General features: G+C 51.1%; 1 protein-coding gene across 4 annotated transcripts in view; it reads left to right on the top strand.

Annotated features, from left to right (window-relative positions):
* The window catches only part of UMAD1 (UBAP1-MVB12-associated (UMA) domain containing 1), a 337,949-nt gene that overhangs the window by 298,168 nt on the left and 23,388 nt on the right, over positions 1-16,393 (top strand). The window lies entirely within an intron of this gene.

Below are 16,393 nucleotides of genomic sequence, written 5' to 3'. Positions count from 1 at the left end.
CTAAGCAAGAAGGCAATAATCACAGTACCATTCTGGAGGGCACAAGCTAGTAAATACAGTGCTATTCTGTAACGGAGGTGACTGTCATGGGTACCAGCATAGGAACACAAACATGTGGGATAAGGCCTGTAACACAAGCTGGGGCTAGATGGGCGAGGGCCTGGCAAGCAAAACATGCACTGAGAAACTGTTAGTAGGAACACACTCTTAGGGGCTTGTTTTTTCCCATCCACTTCCTGTGCCCTCAAGATGGCTTCTTGGGGACATCCAGGAAATGTGAGAACGGTAAGTATTTGGGTGTGGCTGCCCGTATAAGCCACACCCAAGATTTGGTCCATGCTTTGTGTGCCTTCTGTTGCCTCGTGCACACGTTCACCGCCGCCTGGATACCTACCTGTTTTCAGCCGCCTTGCAGCTTGGAGCGAACCTACCAGTTTCCTCTCTCATCGCTCGGATATCCTGGGATCACCGTCAGCTGTTTTTCTTCGCGATCAGGTGGATCTCCGCTCTTCCGCGCGTCCGGACCCGATCTTCAGTCCTCCAACGCTCCGGACCCACTCTGCAGTTCTTCCGTGCTCCGGACCCACTCAGCAGTTCTTCCGAGCGTCGGATAAACCCTACGGAAGAAAGAAGAGAACAAAAGTCAGTACAAGTAGGCGCATGCATGCAAAATAAAACATCAGTCTCCCGCGCAATCACAGAACTTACCTTTTGAGTTGTGGCTAGTGGAACTATTCTCTCTACTCCTGCAACCAGCTAGCAGACCGTTTTGAAACCTGTGAAAGACAATAAACAGCGTTACTATGTTCAGCTTTTCTCACGCAACCGCCCACCTTACAAAGACAACGCGCAATCCAGTGAAGCAACTGGTGAACTTGCCACGCACAGTTGGACTTACCTGTGGGCTCGTCTTTCATTGAACTTACGGACATACCCAGTGCTGTAACTGGGAAAACTCCGGAAAGTGCACCTTTCACACTCAACTGCCTGCAATTGGCTCTAAATCCCAGACTTCAGCGCCCCTGCAGATGCAGGATGGAGAGCGCACCACTCTAATACAAAAGGCGAGCCACACCCCAGTAAGATACTCCACAGGGAGGGCGGAGGGAGGTTTAGAAGTCTATTCACCAACCCCTCTCTAAACATCTATTCTCTTGGCAGGTCTGCTTCCCAGTTCCGGGGTTACGCGAGGAAGGATCCGGAGAACTCCATTGCTCCCACAGAGACCCAGGTGAGCGTGACGGAACACAAAGCCAACCGTAAACCACTCTACCTGAGCAATGGAAACCTCAGAGGTGGATCAGTTGTCCCAGCTTCTGGGGTAGTTGCAAGCTGAAGTGCATGCAGCCCACGCTGAGACAAACGCCTCGAGGCGCGAGTTGATAATCAACAGAGAAAAGACTGATGAGATAGCCCGACAACTGCTCCAAACCCAGGCAGAGCGGTCACCATTACCCGGTGGAGCTGCTGCTTCCTCATGCTCCTACGTCCCGTCCCCTTTCCTCCATACTTATGGGACATCTCTCCGTCCTGTGGGACGGGACCGGAGTACTTTGTAAAAAGCATCCTCCTCTCTTTCCTGCGCGGGGCCCGGCACGCGGCCGTAACCCCGCCCACCTTGGCTCCGCCCTGCGCATCGCCCATCAGTCCTTTTCTCCGCACTATCGGGTCCGCTCGCACTTGCATCCTCGGAAGATTTTCTTCCCTTTTTTCCCTCTCTGGCTCTCGCTAGAATTCATTTACTAGTCTGTCTGTCTTTTAAACTAGATTTTCCAGACTGGTCATCGTGTCACCGTCGCTTCGCAAGGGCGGATCTCCATCCTCTTTGTTTAGAGGGTTTGGGTCCGGAACACAGTTGGGACTCCTGTTTTTACTGTGACTCCCTTTCGGTCCGGGCACTTCAACGTCGGTTGGAGCGGTGGGAGGAGGTGTTCGGACGGACTCCTCCTTCGCATTTTCAGGCGCTCATCGACGAGAAGAAAAAACGCCCGGTAAGTTATTTAATTTTCAGAGCACCACGACCGGGGGATACCTTCCCGGGTTCCTCTCGAGCCGGGAGGGGCGTTGATCGCTCTGTTACCGGAGTTCGTCCTGAGGTGCCCGTCGGGCCTAAAAATTCTACCGGCGTTTTCTCCAAGGGTCTCCGTAAGGGGCCTCTGAACACCGGATTCCCCTCCGAGGCCCCTCCTGTGGAGGCTGTTTGTAGACCCAGTTCTACTGAGTCGTGGGGTACCGGAGCTTGCTCTGAGGCCGCTCTTTTGGCTTCCCTCAAAAACAAAACCGGGGTACGCCCTGAGGTCTTGGCTGGGGTTGAGGTTACCGAACGGATGTTCGAGGCCCGTGCTGATAAGGCTTCTACTGGGCCTAGGTCCGAGGTCCCTCGTACAGAGGCTAAGGAAACCAACAGTTCTGAAGGGGCCGGGCAAGGCCCTGTCGGTGACAGCGCACCGTTCCCGCTCTTGTGGTGACACCAGATCTGTTGAGGGGGCAAAGAAGAAAGTTTCTTCTTTTACCGGCAGTGCCGAGGCTCTTCCTTCGAAGGCTCAGTTGGCTGTTGGTATGTCGCAGAAACATTCCAGGCCTCACGGTACCGGCTCTGCCGAGGTTCCTTACGTTAAGGCTAAAATTAAGACCCCTGATCCATTGACGGGGACCCCTGCCTCACTTCCTCACATGCCGCAGTTCCCCTCAGATGAGGACAAAATGGCGCCCGTTCCCGCCACGACCACGGCGGCCATTTTAGGTACTACCCCTAGAACTATGCCATCGGCCCCTGGTGTAGGGTTCGGTCCTTCGGGTGAACCCAAGGTCCCTTGTGCGCATCCTTACCGGCCGGTTTATGATTGGAAAGCCCGGATACCTCTTCCGCACAATGTTTTGTTGCCCGCCGGGGCGGCTCCGTTGATTTATGTGGATACATCGGCGGAGTGGCCGGTGTGGCACCCTTCCCCGTTACGCCCCTGGATTTGTCCACCTCATGAGAGGCCTCCTCAGGTTCCGAAACAATCTCCTGAGGACGCTTTTTTCGGTAAATTTCAAGCGCTTATGCGCACCGACCCCAACAGGGAATATTTCAAAGGGCTTTTCAAGGAGATATGTCCACCCGCGCCTCCGGCTCTGCCCATTCCGACGGTGGTTCCGCCGGCGACTCCCTTGCCCGTGGTGCCTCCCCCTGCGCTTCCGCCTGTGCCACCATTGTCCCCAGTGGACAAGGCAGTGCCTGACACGGTTAGCAGAATCCTGACCTGTCAGATGACCCTCAAGGCGATCAGGACAACGAGGACCTGCCCTGCTCTACCAGAGCTTTCCATGACCGGGTACTGGACATGATGAGCTTCTTAGATGTTCCGGTGCCCGAGGCACCTGCTCCGCAGGAGGACGTGCTTTCTGGGGCTTTCACCTTGTCTCCTTTGGAGCGTACCGGCCTGTTCTTGCAGAAGGGCGTTCTGGCCGAGGTCCGAAGAGTTTGGGAAAAGCCACACTCGGGACTTTTTGTCAATAAAAAGATTGACACAAGGTACAGGCTACATTCCTCGGACGAAGTGGCCTTGTCGTCTTGTCCGCCTCCCTTCTCCACAGTTGTGGCTGCGGCCACATTGCAATCCAGACCTGCAGCCTCCTCCTCTGCGACGGCTACTCAGGTCTTGGGAAAGGAGGACAAGCTCCTGGACTCCCTAGGGAGGAAAATCTTTGCCAATTCGGCCTTGCAGCTCAGGCAGGCCAATGCAGAATTGATTTTGGCGGGAGCTAACATGCGGATGTGGAGAGGTCTGTCGGAGTTTGAGGAGCACAATTTGGTCGAGAAGCTGGAGGATTTCAGAGGAGGCCTTTCCGATGGCAGGGTCTTAGCCCAGGATCTCCTGGAGGCTGCGGCTCATCAAGTAGACACCTCGGCTCGGGGTCTGATGCTTGGGGTTGATACCTCGCGGCAAACATGGCTACATGCCACTAAGTTCTCGAAGGAGGTGCAGGACAAGGTTCTGGACCTTCCATTTGATGGTACGGAGCTTTTTCACTCTTCTACTGATGTAGAACTCACCAAAACCAAAGACAGCACTCAGACGGCCAAATCATTGTCTGTTCTGGTCAAAGCTCCCTTCAAGGCTCAAAGGCCGTTGTCGCAAGGTCGATCTTCCTCTGGTTTTAGGGGCTTCCTCGACCGCTAAAATCGCAGAGTGGATACCCCTGCAGGGAATAACCGCCGTAGACAACAGTGTACGTGGTATTTCTCCCGCTCCTCGGCCTCCTCATCAGGTTCAGGTGGCACCGCCACCGATAAACCTGCCAAATGAGGGTTTTCCGAGCTCGCACGAGACCCCGGTGGGAGGACGCATTGCGTCTCATTGGGAGGCGTGGCAAGCCATCACAGAAGACAGATGGGTCTTGTCAGTCGCTCGAGCGGGCTTCCGCCTACCTTTACCTCCTACCCCACCCCTAAACCCTCCTTTTCAGCTGTCGGGCTCACCCTCCCTCAAGGCCGAGGTTCAGAAACTTCTGCTCCTCAGAGCTGTGGAACCCGTTCCCCTTGGGGAGCGAGGGGAGGGCTTATACTCCCGGCTGTTTATGGTGCCCAAACCCAACCAGGCTGGCCTGGGCACCATCCTAGACCTTTCCCAGTTCAATCTTTCCCTACCCCAAGAGAAATTCAAGATGATCACGCCCGGCCAGATTCGCTCCTCGTTGCAGGCGGGCGAATGGCTCAGCGTGGTGGATCTTCAGGATGCGTACATGCATATCCTGATTTGGAACCCACACAGGAGATACCTCAGGTTCCCTTTGGGAGAGGAGCACTTCCAGTTTCGGGTACTTCCTTTTGGCCTCAGTTCGGCGCTGCGTGTCTTCACGAAGATGATGTCGGTGATCGCGGCCTATCTTCGTCTCCAGGGTATCCATGTGTATCCCTATTTGGACAATTGGCTCCTACGCAGCCCTTGTCTGTTGACAGCAGCGGGCAACCTCCAGCCTCTCCTTCAGCTCCTGTTCCATCTTGGGATGTCGGTGAACTGGCGGAAATCTTCCATTACGGTCTCACAGGACCTGATTTTCCTGGGTTTTCGTTGGAACACGATAGACTGCCGAGTGTGTCTGACCGGGGACAGAATGGCGGATCTGTTGGCCACGTGTCAGATGTTTACGCAGTCGGAGAGCAGGTTGGCCTGGTGGTTTCAGAGGCTTTTGGGCCTCGTGGCCTCGTGTGTACTGGGTCTTGCTCTTGCTCTTCTCAAAATGAGACGGACCCAGATGGCTCTTAGGAGTTCCTGGCGTCAGGCTGTGGACCCGGATTCCAAACGTATAATGATTCCGGATTCCATGAGAGTGAATTTGGACTGGTGGTCATCTCTCAGCAACCTGTCAGTGGGCGTGGGGTTCCAGGACTCAGCCCCCATGGTGATGATCACGGCAGACTCCTCCCTTTTTCGGGTGGGGCGCGACGTTAGATCTTCTTCAGGTCTCGGACCTCTAGTCACCTCAGGACAAGCTCCTGCACATAAATCAATTGGAGCTTCTGGTGATTTTTCTGGCGCTCAAGGCGTTCAAACCTCTCATTGTCAACAAGGTGGTCCGCATAAGAACAGACAATGCGTTGTCAATGTACTACATAAACAAGCAAGGGGGAACGAAGTCTCCCCCTCTCGTGGATCTTTCCATCCAGATTTGGGAGTGGGCCGTGCTCCATGGGGTCTGGCTGCTTGCAGTGCACATCCCGGGGCGGCTCAATGTCACCGCGGATGCCCTCAGCCGGCAGACAGTGGTCAGCTACGAGTGGGAGTTGAAGGCGGAGATCCTCTCATGGATTTTTTCGCATTGGGGAACACCGGAGGTAGACCTCTTCGCCTCGGCGGTAAACAAGAAGCTTCCTCAGTACGCCTCCAGAGGGGGGCTAGAAGCCTCCTCTCTGGGGGACGCACTCGAGATCCCATGGCACAACATGAGAGCTTACCCCTTCCCGCCTCTTCCCCTGGTTCATCGAGCAATTTGGAAGTTGAAGAGCTCTGTCAACTGTTCTCTTCTACTGATAGCTCTGTGGTGGCCGGCCAGGTTTTGGTTCTCAGAACTTCAACACCTGTCGGTGTGTCCGCCGATCAGGTTACCAGTAACTCCCGATCTTCTTCACCAAGGGGAACAGCAGATGTGGCACCCCTCCCCACAATCGCTCAACTTGGCGGCATGGTGCCTGAGTTCACGGCTCTAGAGCATTTGGGTTTGTCTGCGGATAACATGCGCATTATCAAAGCAGCCAGGAAACCCTCGACCAGATCTCAATACAGGAGTAAATGGCTCAGGTTCTGTCATTGGTAATTGGAGAAAGAATTGGACCCGAGGGTGGCGACGATTGACACGGTGCTGTCCTTTGTCTACTCCCTAGCTGGGTCAGGGGTTCATGTCTTGTCCTACAAGACTTATCTTTCGGCGATTTCCGCCTACCTCTCTACAGACCGGTGTTCTTATTCGTTAAATAACCCGGTGGTGAAGAGACATTTTGCTGTTTTGACACGCATCTACCCTCCGGTTCGTAGTCTGCACCCGCCCTGGGACCTAAACGTAGTCCCGACGGCGCTGTGCCATAAACCTTTCGAGCCAATGGCTATGGTTGACCTCAAGTACGTGTCCTGGAAAGTGTCCTTTCTGTTCGCCGTTACGTCAGTGAGGAGAGTGAGTGAGCTCCAGGCATTGTCGGTGGAGCATCCTTTCTTGGTCTTTCACAAGGACAAGGTAGTCCTTTGGACGAATCCAGCTTTCCTACCAAAGGTAGTGACCGAATTCCATCTGAATCAGTCGATTTCTCTTCCGGTCTTTTTTCCGAACCCTGCCTCGGAGGCGGAAAGGGTTATACACTGCCTGGATGTCCGAAGAGCTCTTAAGTTCTACCTGGACAGGACTGCCGAGCTTCGGAGCTCTTCCCAACTGTTTGTGACCTCCGGTAAACCCCAGGGCAGGCCGGCGTCTAAGGCATCCATTTCCAGATGGATTGCTGCCTGTATCACGGAATCTTTCACCGTCCAAAAGCTGAAACCTCCTAAGGGTATGCATGCACATCAGGTGTGAGGCAAGGCAGTTGCGGTTGCTTTTCAAAAGTATGTTCCCTGGGTGTCCATCGCTAGAGCGGCTACTTGGGCCTCCCCATCTGCTTTCTGTAAGCATTAATGCCTCGATATGAGCTCTAGGGCTGACACTCAGTTCGGCCAGGCTGTGCTGAAGAACCTGTTTCAGTAAGGGGTATTTCCATCCACCCAAAGGTCCTGTGAGGAGTGCTTTGGAATCTCCCATAAGTATGGAGGAAAGGGGACGGAACGTAGGAGTATTACTAGGTTACTCACCGTAGTGACCACCTTAGTCCTAGTCCATAGTCCCCTTTCCTCCATACGCCCGCCCGCCTGCCGTCCCCTCTAATAAGGTTCCTCTGTTATTGCTAATGAGTTTTGGACTCTACGATAGAATTGGACTGATGGGCGATGCGCGGGGCGGAGCCAAGGTGGGCGGGGTTACGGCCGCGTGCCGGGCCCCGCGCAGGAAAGAGAGGAGGGACACATTTTTGAAAAAAGATTTTGATGCTTTTTAGAAAGTGCTCCGGTCCCGTCCCACAGAACGGAGAGATGTCCCATAAGTATGGAGGAAAGGGGACTAAGGACTAGGAGTAAGGTGGTCACTAAGGTGAGTAACCTGGTAAGTCCCACAGACTCAATCCGTAACCCCTGTACAGGTGGTACTTCCAGGTAATATTCCATTAGCACCACCAGAAAGATTTGTTGCGGGAGACCCGAAGAAATTTGGAACTTTTATGAACCAGTGTCGTTTGCATTTCTTGTGCAAACCCGGGTTGTTCCCCAATGACCAGTCGAAGGTGGCCTTTGTGCTATCGTATCTAGGGGATCATGCAGCGGACTGGTCTGTCCCGTTAGTAAGCAGAGACGATCCCTTGTTACGAGATTACGCTGGTTTTCATCATGAAATGGAAAAGCCCTTTGCCCGTCGCATGCAAGGTCAAGCCCTCGACGACGAGCTGTTATCACTCCGACAGGGCAATCAAGATCTTCTAGCTTACGTTGCCACGTTCACTCGGCTGGTTGCTGAGACAAATTGGCCAGAAGAAAAACTAGTTACTTGTTTTACAGGGGCTTACGTGGGAAATTTAAGACGTACTAGCACAGGTGGTAAACCCCCCCGAGGGTAGTGCTGCGTACATAGATCTTGCTCTCCAGCTTGATCATCGGCTACAAAACCGGAAGAAGGATTGTGCCCGTTCCAAGAGTAGAACATTCTATCTCCGACCTAAGGAGTCTGCTCGACCCTCCGCAGAGACGCACCCTGAACCCATGCAACTAGGCGTTGTACGGAGTCCACTCACAAAGTCAGAACGGGACAGGAGGCGGCAAGAACAGCTATGTTTTTACTGTGGTCAATCAGGCCATTTTCTCTGCATTTGCCCAGCAAAGCCACCCCGGAAGACCGTAGGTGCCATGGATGGAAACAAAAACACAGAGGAGGCGGAAAACTCCAACGTCCGGCAAACATAGAGGTCGGTTTGTCGAGCATGATAAAGACCCCTCAGACCTCCCACTTTGCCATTCCAGTCATCCTTAATCCACCACACTCGCCCAAGATGCATGCAATTGAGGCCTTCATCGACAATGGGGCTGCAGGCAATTACATGGACCTGGAGACGGCCAACAGGATGGGGTTATCAGTTAGCCCAAAGACCATAGCTGGCAACGCAACCGCAGTAGATGGTTCTCAATTGCTTTCTGGCCCAGTTACTCATCGCACCACTGATGTCATGCTCCTCTGCCAAGATTGTCACAGGTTAATAATCTCCTTTGATTTGATTAAGGCTCCACAATACCAGGTGATTCTCGGAATACCTTGCTTGGAGACTCACAACCCCCGTATAGACTGGCAAGCAAGGACACTGACCTTCTCAGAGGACTGCAGACGCTGTTATGGGACCTCTAAGTGCCCAGAATACCCACTACTCGCGTCCCCAAAATCAGTGCCAGTGCTAGGTATAATTGGGGTCCTACCACCCGAATACCAGGAATTCCAAGACGTGTTCGTCAAAGAACAAGTTAACACTCTTCCACCCCATCGTTCATATGACTGCCAATTTGATTTACTACCCGAGGCCCAAGTACCGCCTTGACTGAAGAAGAGAACTCCCACCTAAGGAAGTATCTGGATCAATATCTAGCAAACGGATTAATCTGTCCTTCAAAGTCACCTACAGCTTCACCACTATTCTTCGTCCCAAAGAAGGAAGGTGACCTCCGCACATGTATTGACTACCACGCATTAAATCAAGTCACCATAAAAAACAGGTCCCCGCTGCCATTAATACCAGTCCTGTTAGACCAGGTACGACAAGCGCAAGTTTTCACGAGATTAGATCTATGAGGAGCCTATCACCTGGCGCACGTTAAAAAAGGAGATGAATGGAAGACCGCGTTCCGCACCAGGTACGGCTTATATGAGTACCAAGTAATGCCGTTCGGGCTATGTAATGCGCCAGCGGCATTTCAACATTTCATGAATGACGTTTTGCGGGAGTCGCTGGACGTGTGTTCGGTAGTGTATAGCGACGATATCCTAATCTATTCGTCCAACATGCAAAAACACATCATGCACGTGCGAGCTGTACTCCGTAAACTACATGAGAACCATCTTTACGCCAAGCTTGAGAAATGCTCGTTTCATGTCACGGAGGTGGAATTCTTGGGGTTCGTGTTGTCTCGTTTGTGTGGACGCCAGCTGCCGAAGAAGCATTCCGTGCATTGAAAGACAGGTTCACCTCGGCCCTGTGCTACAGCACCCTCAACCAGATCTCCCTTACATAGTAGAAACCAACGCATCCAGTGTAGCCATGGGAGCTGTCCTCTCTCTGCGCAATCCAACAACTGGCCACTTACACCTGGTGGCATTTTGGTCAAGGAAATTTTCTCTGGCGGAGCTAAACTATGCCATAACAAAGAGCTCTTAACTATCAAGGACGCTCTCAAGGAGTGGAGGCACTATTTACTCTGCGCTAAGCATACCATCATAACCGATCATCGGAACCTACAATACTGGCACTCCGCTAAAGCCCAGTCATCACGAAAAGCTTCGCTGGACATTGTTTTTAACCGAATATGACTTCGTAATCACTTATCGACCCGGAGTAAAGAACTGCAAGGCAGACGCATTATCGCGTATCGGCAAAGGAGAAGAGGCCTACAATAATCCTGACCCAGTGGACATAATTCCAAGTGAAAAGATCCTAGGCCTTTGCAATAGTACTCTCTCCCCACTGGATGCGCTCAAGAAATAAGTGAAGAATAGCATTCCCGCTCAAGAACTAAGAACCTGGGACCAGAAATGGGCTCACTTTTCCTTACAGGATGAACTCCCCTATTTCCAAGGGCGCCTATATCTACCTACATGTGCACTTCAAGAAAAGATTCTCACTTGTTACCACAGTTCGCCCCTGGAAGGTCACCCGGGGGGGGCAAAACCTTGGCCAAAGTAAAGAGACATTACTGGTGACCGACCTGGCGGAACGACACATTGAATTTCGTGAACTCATGCGGGATATGCGCTCAAAATAAGGCATCAAGGCAAAGACCAGCCGGTCTACTACAACCCCTGAATATACCTCCAGCTCCTTTGCACACACTGTCGATGGATTTTGTCACGGATCTACCTTCCTGTTCCGGGTACACCACCATTCTGGTGGTAGCTGACCTTTTTTCTAAGATGGCCCACTTCATAACCTTGAAAGGAATACCTTTGGCTCAAGTATTAGCCCAGAACTTCCTCGACCACATAGTGAAATTACATGGGCTTACAACCGTGGTAATATCTGATAGAGGAAGTCACTTTATATCCCAGTTCTGGAGGAAATGTTGTGCATTAGCAGGAGTGGAAATTCGCTTATCCACCAGTCACCATCCACAGACCGACGGGCAGACGGAACGCACAAACCAAACCCTGGAGCAATACCTTCGTGTCTGCTACACCAAACACATCATGCTTGGTTGGAGATCTTATGGATGGCAGAATATGCATACAACAATTCTACACACGCCTCTACTCAACTGACTCCTTTTTATACATTATACGGACAGAACCCACGAACTTTGAAATACGATCCACCAGAAGCTGTTGAAATGCTGGCGGTCAAGACCTTGCATGAACAGATCACCCAGGCCGCCAAGGAAGCAGTGAGACAGTTACTGATTGCTAAAGAAACACAAAAAAGGTATGCAGATCAACACCAAGAAAAGGCCCCAAACGACCAGATCAGAGATTCGGTGTGGCTAGCATCGAAATATGTAGCATTAAGAAGTGCAAGGAAATTCCAACCTAAGTTCTTAGGCCCATTTCCAATCGAAGCAATAATCTCCCCAGTTGCTATGAGACTAACCTTACCACCCCACATGCGCATACATCCGGTGTTCCATGTTTCACTGCTAAAACCAATGCACCCGGATACACGAGTAGCAACCCCCCCAGCTCCAATAGTAGTAGAAGGTGGCGAACCAGAATATGAAGTCAAAAGGATTCAGGACTCTAAGATAACCAAGGGATCCCTATACTATCTAATAGACTGTAAAGGGTATGGGCCACAGGATAGATCATGGGAGCCATGTGAGAATATTCATGCCCCCTCGCTATTGCGTAAATTCCATTAGGATAACCCCACCAAACCTGGACCAGGGAGAACACCCTTGGGTGGGGCCTTGAGGGGGAGGACTGTCATGGGTACCAGCATGGGAACACAAACACGTGGGATAAGGCCTGTAACACAAGCTGGGGCTAGATGGGTGAGGGCCTGGCAAGCAAAACATGCACTGAGAAACTGTTAGTAGGAACACACTCTTGGTGGCTTGTTTTTTCCCATCCACTTCCTGTACCCTCAACATGGCTGCTTAGGGACATCCAGGAAATGTGAGAACTGTAAGGCACACTCTAGTATTTGGGTGTGGCTGCCTATATAAGCCACACCGGTGATTTGTTCACCGCCGCCTGGATACCTACCTGTTTTCAGCCGCCCTGCAGCTTGGAGCAAACCTACCAGTTTCCTCTCTCATCGCTCGGATATCCTGGGATCACCGTCAGCTGTTTTTTCTTCATGATCAGGTGGATCTCTGCTCTTCCGCGCATCTGGACCCGATCTTCAGTCCTCCAGCTCTCTGGACCCTCTCTGCAGTTCTTCCGTGCTCCGGACCCACTCAGCAGTTCTTTTGAGCGTTGAATAAACCCTACGGAAGAAAGAAAAGAACAAAAGTCAGTACAAGTAAGCACATGCATGCAAAATAAAACATCAGTATCCCGCGCAATCACAGAACTTATCTTTTGAGTTGTGGCTAGCGGAACTATTCTCTCTACTCCTGCAACCAGCTAGCAGACCGTTTTGAAACCTGTGAAAGACAAACAGCGTTACTACGTTCAGCTTTTCTCACGCAACCGCCCACCTTACAAAGACAACGCGCAATCCAGTGAAGCAACTGATGAACTTGCCACGCACAGTTGGACTTACCTGTGGGCTTGTCTTTCCTTGAACTTACGGACATACCCAGTGCTGTAACTGGGCGAACTCCAGAAAGTGCACCTTGCACACTCAACTGCCTGCAATTGGCTCTAAATCCCAGACTTCAGCACTCCTGCAGATGCAGGATGGAGAGCGCACCACTCTAATACAAAAGGTGAGCCACACCCCAGTAAGGGTAGATACTCCACAGGGAGGGCGGAGGGAGGTTTAGAAGTCTATTCACCAACCCCTCTCTAAACATCTATTCTCTTGGCATGTCTGCTTCCCAGTCCCGGGGTTACGCGAGGAAGGATCCGGAGGACTCCATTGCTCCCGCAAAGACCCAGGTGTGCGTGTCAGTTTCTAGATGTGTATCATGTAGAAGGCAGTTTGACAATAGGACACGGCTAGGTTCGAGAGTCCTGAAACTGTGGGAGAGGTCCACAGCTCACAATGCAATTTGAAAAGGGCTTGGCTAGGTCTGAGAGTCCTCCACATTGGGAGAGAGGCCTACAGCTAACCATGTAAATTGAATACCAGACAATGCAGTTTGAAATGGGGCACAGCTAGACTTGAGAGTCCTGTGGCAGGAGGGAGGCAGTGGTATTTATCACAGTATTGTACTGGTGTAGGTAAGTTTGACAGTGGATGGGCTTCTAGGCCACTCCTACCGTACTCGTCCTAGTAGCTGCTGGTTGACGGCCGGACGCTTGTTTCCCCTGCTGACACCTGCCGACACGATCCGAAGCCGCCTCTGTGGAAGTCGCCCTTTATCTTGGGGCCCTTAGCCGCAGGGGCTGCACGGGCAGAGGACTGCCCTGGGAAGGACGGTAATGAAGGGTGGGAAGGCCAAACGGGGGAGGTGGGCAGGTTAGGAGTACGGGAGGGAGGGGAATAGAACTGGAGGTGAGAGCGAGGAAGCGGGTGAGGGAGGGGTGCCCACAGGCCCAGAAAAGGCCAATTGGATAGAGACAAGCCCTTCACTCACCTGCTCAGCCACCTGCAAATGGCGAGCATGGTGTACAGCACGAACGGGGCACCAAGCGAAACACTATGGGAAGTCCGATCAGGGGAGGTGGGCGGATTGGGAGGTGGGAGGGACGAGAATGGAACCAGAGGTGAGAGTGAGGGAGCGGGGAAGGGAGATGAGGCTATGGAAACTTGTTTAATTGTATGGTATTATATTATGCACCTCAATCCATTCTGTTAATTCCTTTAATAGTATTGTGGCGAAGATCTTCGAAGGAATATCTAGCTTTGGCAAAAGTCTATAGTTCGGTGGTTCCATTCTGCTCCCTTTCTTATATACTGGAACGATATTGCTATCGGACCAGGAACACGCTAGGAGACCAATCTGACTAATTGCTTTGAACAGTGCATGCAAGGCCTCTGCACATTAAATTGGGCACATCTTAAATAAAGCAGTGCAGGTACTATCCTGACAAACTAGCCTAGATGAGTTTTTTCTTTAGATTATGGTCACAAGTTCAGCAATGGAACATGGATATGTCCACTTCGCCCCCTTCTGGATTTCGGCGCCAGTATAATTTATTCTCAAACCAAGGGTATTAGCAATAACGCACACCCAATCTGCATTTGAGGCACCATTGACAAGCTGGATCCTCGAACGCCTGCATTTATCAGACCCCAGAAGGACCTGGAATCATGTTTTACAGCATAATGTGTAAGTTCTAATTATTTTGCCTCACCTTTTAAGTAAAGATACTTACACCTACTTATATTTAGCACTGTGACCTGTTCACCTAATTCTGACCATATTGATTTCTTAACCAATAGTTTGATATCAAGCCTCAGCTGTTTTCTAGCCTGTTGTATTACATAATCATATTTGAAACGCTTCCCAAGTTTTGCAGTGGTCAAATTTGCCCTGCTCCATCGGTCCTTTTCAATATACATATGTGCAATTAAGTCTGTCAGAATCTTGCTAAACATCTCTATTCTAGCCAACCCTTGCTCATTGGTGTGATCCCCAGCAGATTTTACAATCTGTCTAAAGCAACAATTGCTATTTGATTAGCTTTTCTCAATTTAGGGGTATTCCAACATGCCCTTGTGATGCTGGAAATGCATTGAAGGGATAGGGCCTCCCTGTCATTGTTCGTCATTGAAGCCCGCTCAGGAGTAAAGGGCGCGACTGTTTCTGCTGTTCGGCTGGGACCCTGTTTACTGCTGCACTTCGTTTCCATTATCCCCTGAACTTACCACCTTATCAGGAAGAAGCCGCTCCGACTCGCGTGAGACTGTCAGCAGGAGCTGGCAGCAGTTCGAAGCGAGCGGCTCATTATTTCGAATCCCCACGTGACATCCGTCACGTGACTACTTTGGCCACACCTCCAGGAAGTCCTTTTCCATAAAGGCAGAACAGCGCGACCCTTGCGGCGTGAAGCCCGCTCAGGAGTAAAGGGCGCGACTGTTTCTGCTGTTTCCGGCTGGTCCCGGCGGTTCGCCGGTAAGTGCTGGGAGACTATAACTTAAAAATTGTTCAGTGTTCAGCTGCATAAAACCAAACGAGGAGAGTGGTCTGGCATATCGTCCCTGTATCCACCCATCCTTAAATTAAAGTCATCAACCAAAAAAAAAAAAAACTTCACACACTAACATGAAGAAGTTAGTGACGGCTACCCAGAGCGTCAAGGGCAGCTGCCCGCTCCCAGGAGCCCCCCTATCTAACATCATCGATGAACCGGGACGTATACTACGAAATGACAACCACACACCCCATAGCAACATTGTCACCCCCAATCCCCCTCTTCGATCCCCACACAGATACAATCTACCTACCTGTGATGTTGCATGCTCATCGGATACGCCTGGTGCTGCCGCTCCTTCTGGGTAGCTAGACGGGAGCACATCTGGCTGCAGCGCCACCTTGCCGGCAGCTGCCGGTGGAGGGGCAGGAAAAGGGTGCACAAATCCAGAATCATGGGGGGCGACGGGTGGTGAGAGAGGTTTAATGCAAGAGGAGAAGACCGCACAGATCCCGGGCTCGCGGTCATCTGTGGACCAAGAAGAGGCACGACGAGACAAGACTGAGGAGGAGAAAGAGGAAATACCGGTCGGGCCCGCCAGAGTTCCACAGATAACGAACTCTGTATCTGTCACCATAAAGAATCATGAGACAGACCGGCGAAAAACACAGCCGGATCACAGATGACCTGAAACAAAAAAAACTCAATACCTTGAATACAGCTAACTCACTACAACAAACCTTCCTCACAGAAAAAAGTTTAAAAAACTCATCAGACCATACCTCTTCCAAAAACCAAAAAGAGAACAACACATGTCCACCCATTCTTAAAAGGCTGATCCAAACAGAGACACACCCAGTGACAGCCAGGGCAGATCTATCAAGCCCTGAATTGAATATAACTGATTGGAGAGAAAACTATTCAATGAACGGAACCATATCATACTTGACAGATCAAGATGGACAAGAAACAGACGACACCAACATCTTGAGAGAACACAACTGGGCCCAACTACAAACGTACCCAGTCAAAGACCCAAGTAACAAGATCTCGTCCCAAAAGGATTTGAATCTCTCACGTGTCGATCAGAACGACAACACGGGAAAAGAAAATACTCCGGAACCAAAAAGCAAAGAACTTGAAAATAATCGAAACTAAAAAAAAAACAGAAGTCAGGACTCCTGATGTTACTTTTTCATCAACTCCAATCTCCAAATCCACGCTGAAACTACACCAAAAAAAACAAGGTAAAATAATGCCCCAGACCAACAACCCGATTGGAAGATTCTTTGAGAAGTTAGGGAAAACTCCCATTACGAATCGATTTGAACTTTCTGATATGGAAATATTAGAGGGGAATCCCTCCATCCCCTCAAAGAATTCCATTCAAACAAATACCAGC

The sequence above is a fragment of the Ambystoma mexicanum genome, chromosome 2q (genome assembly GCF_040938575.1).
Source record: "Ambystoma mexicanum isolate Mex_15411 chromosome 2q, UKY_AmexF1_1, whole genome shotgun sequence".
Classification (NCBI taxonomy): domain Eukaryota; kingdom Metazoa; phylum Chordata; class Amphibia; order Caudata; family Ambystomatidae; genus Ambystoma; species Ambystoma mexicanum.
Note: the sequence above shows the minus strand (reverse complement) of the source record. Positions and strands in the feature narration are given on the sequence as shown.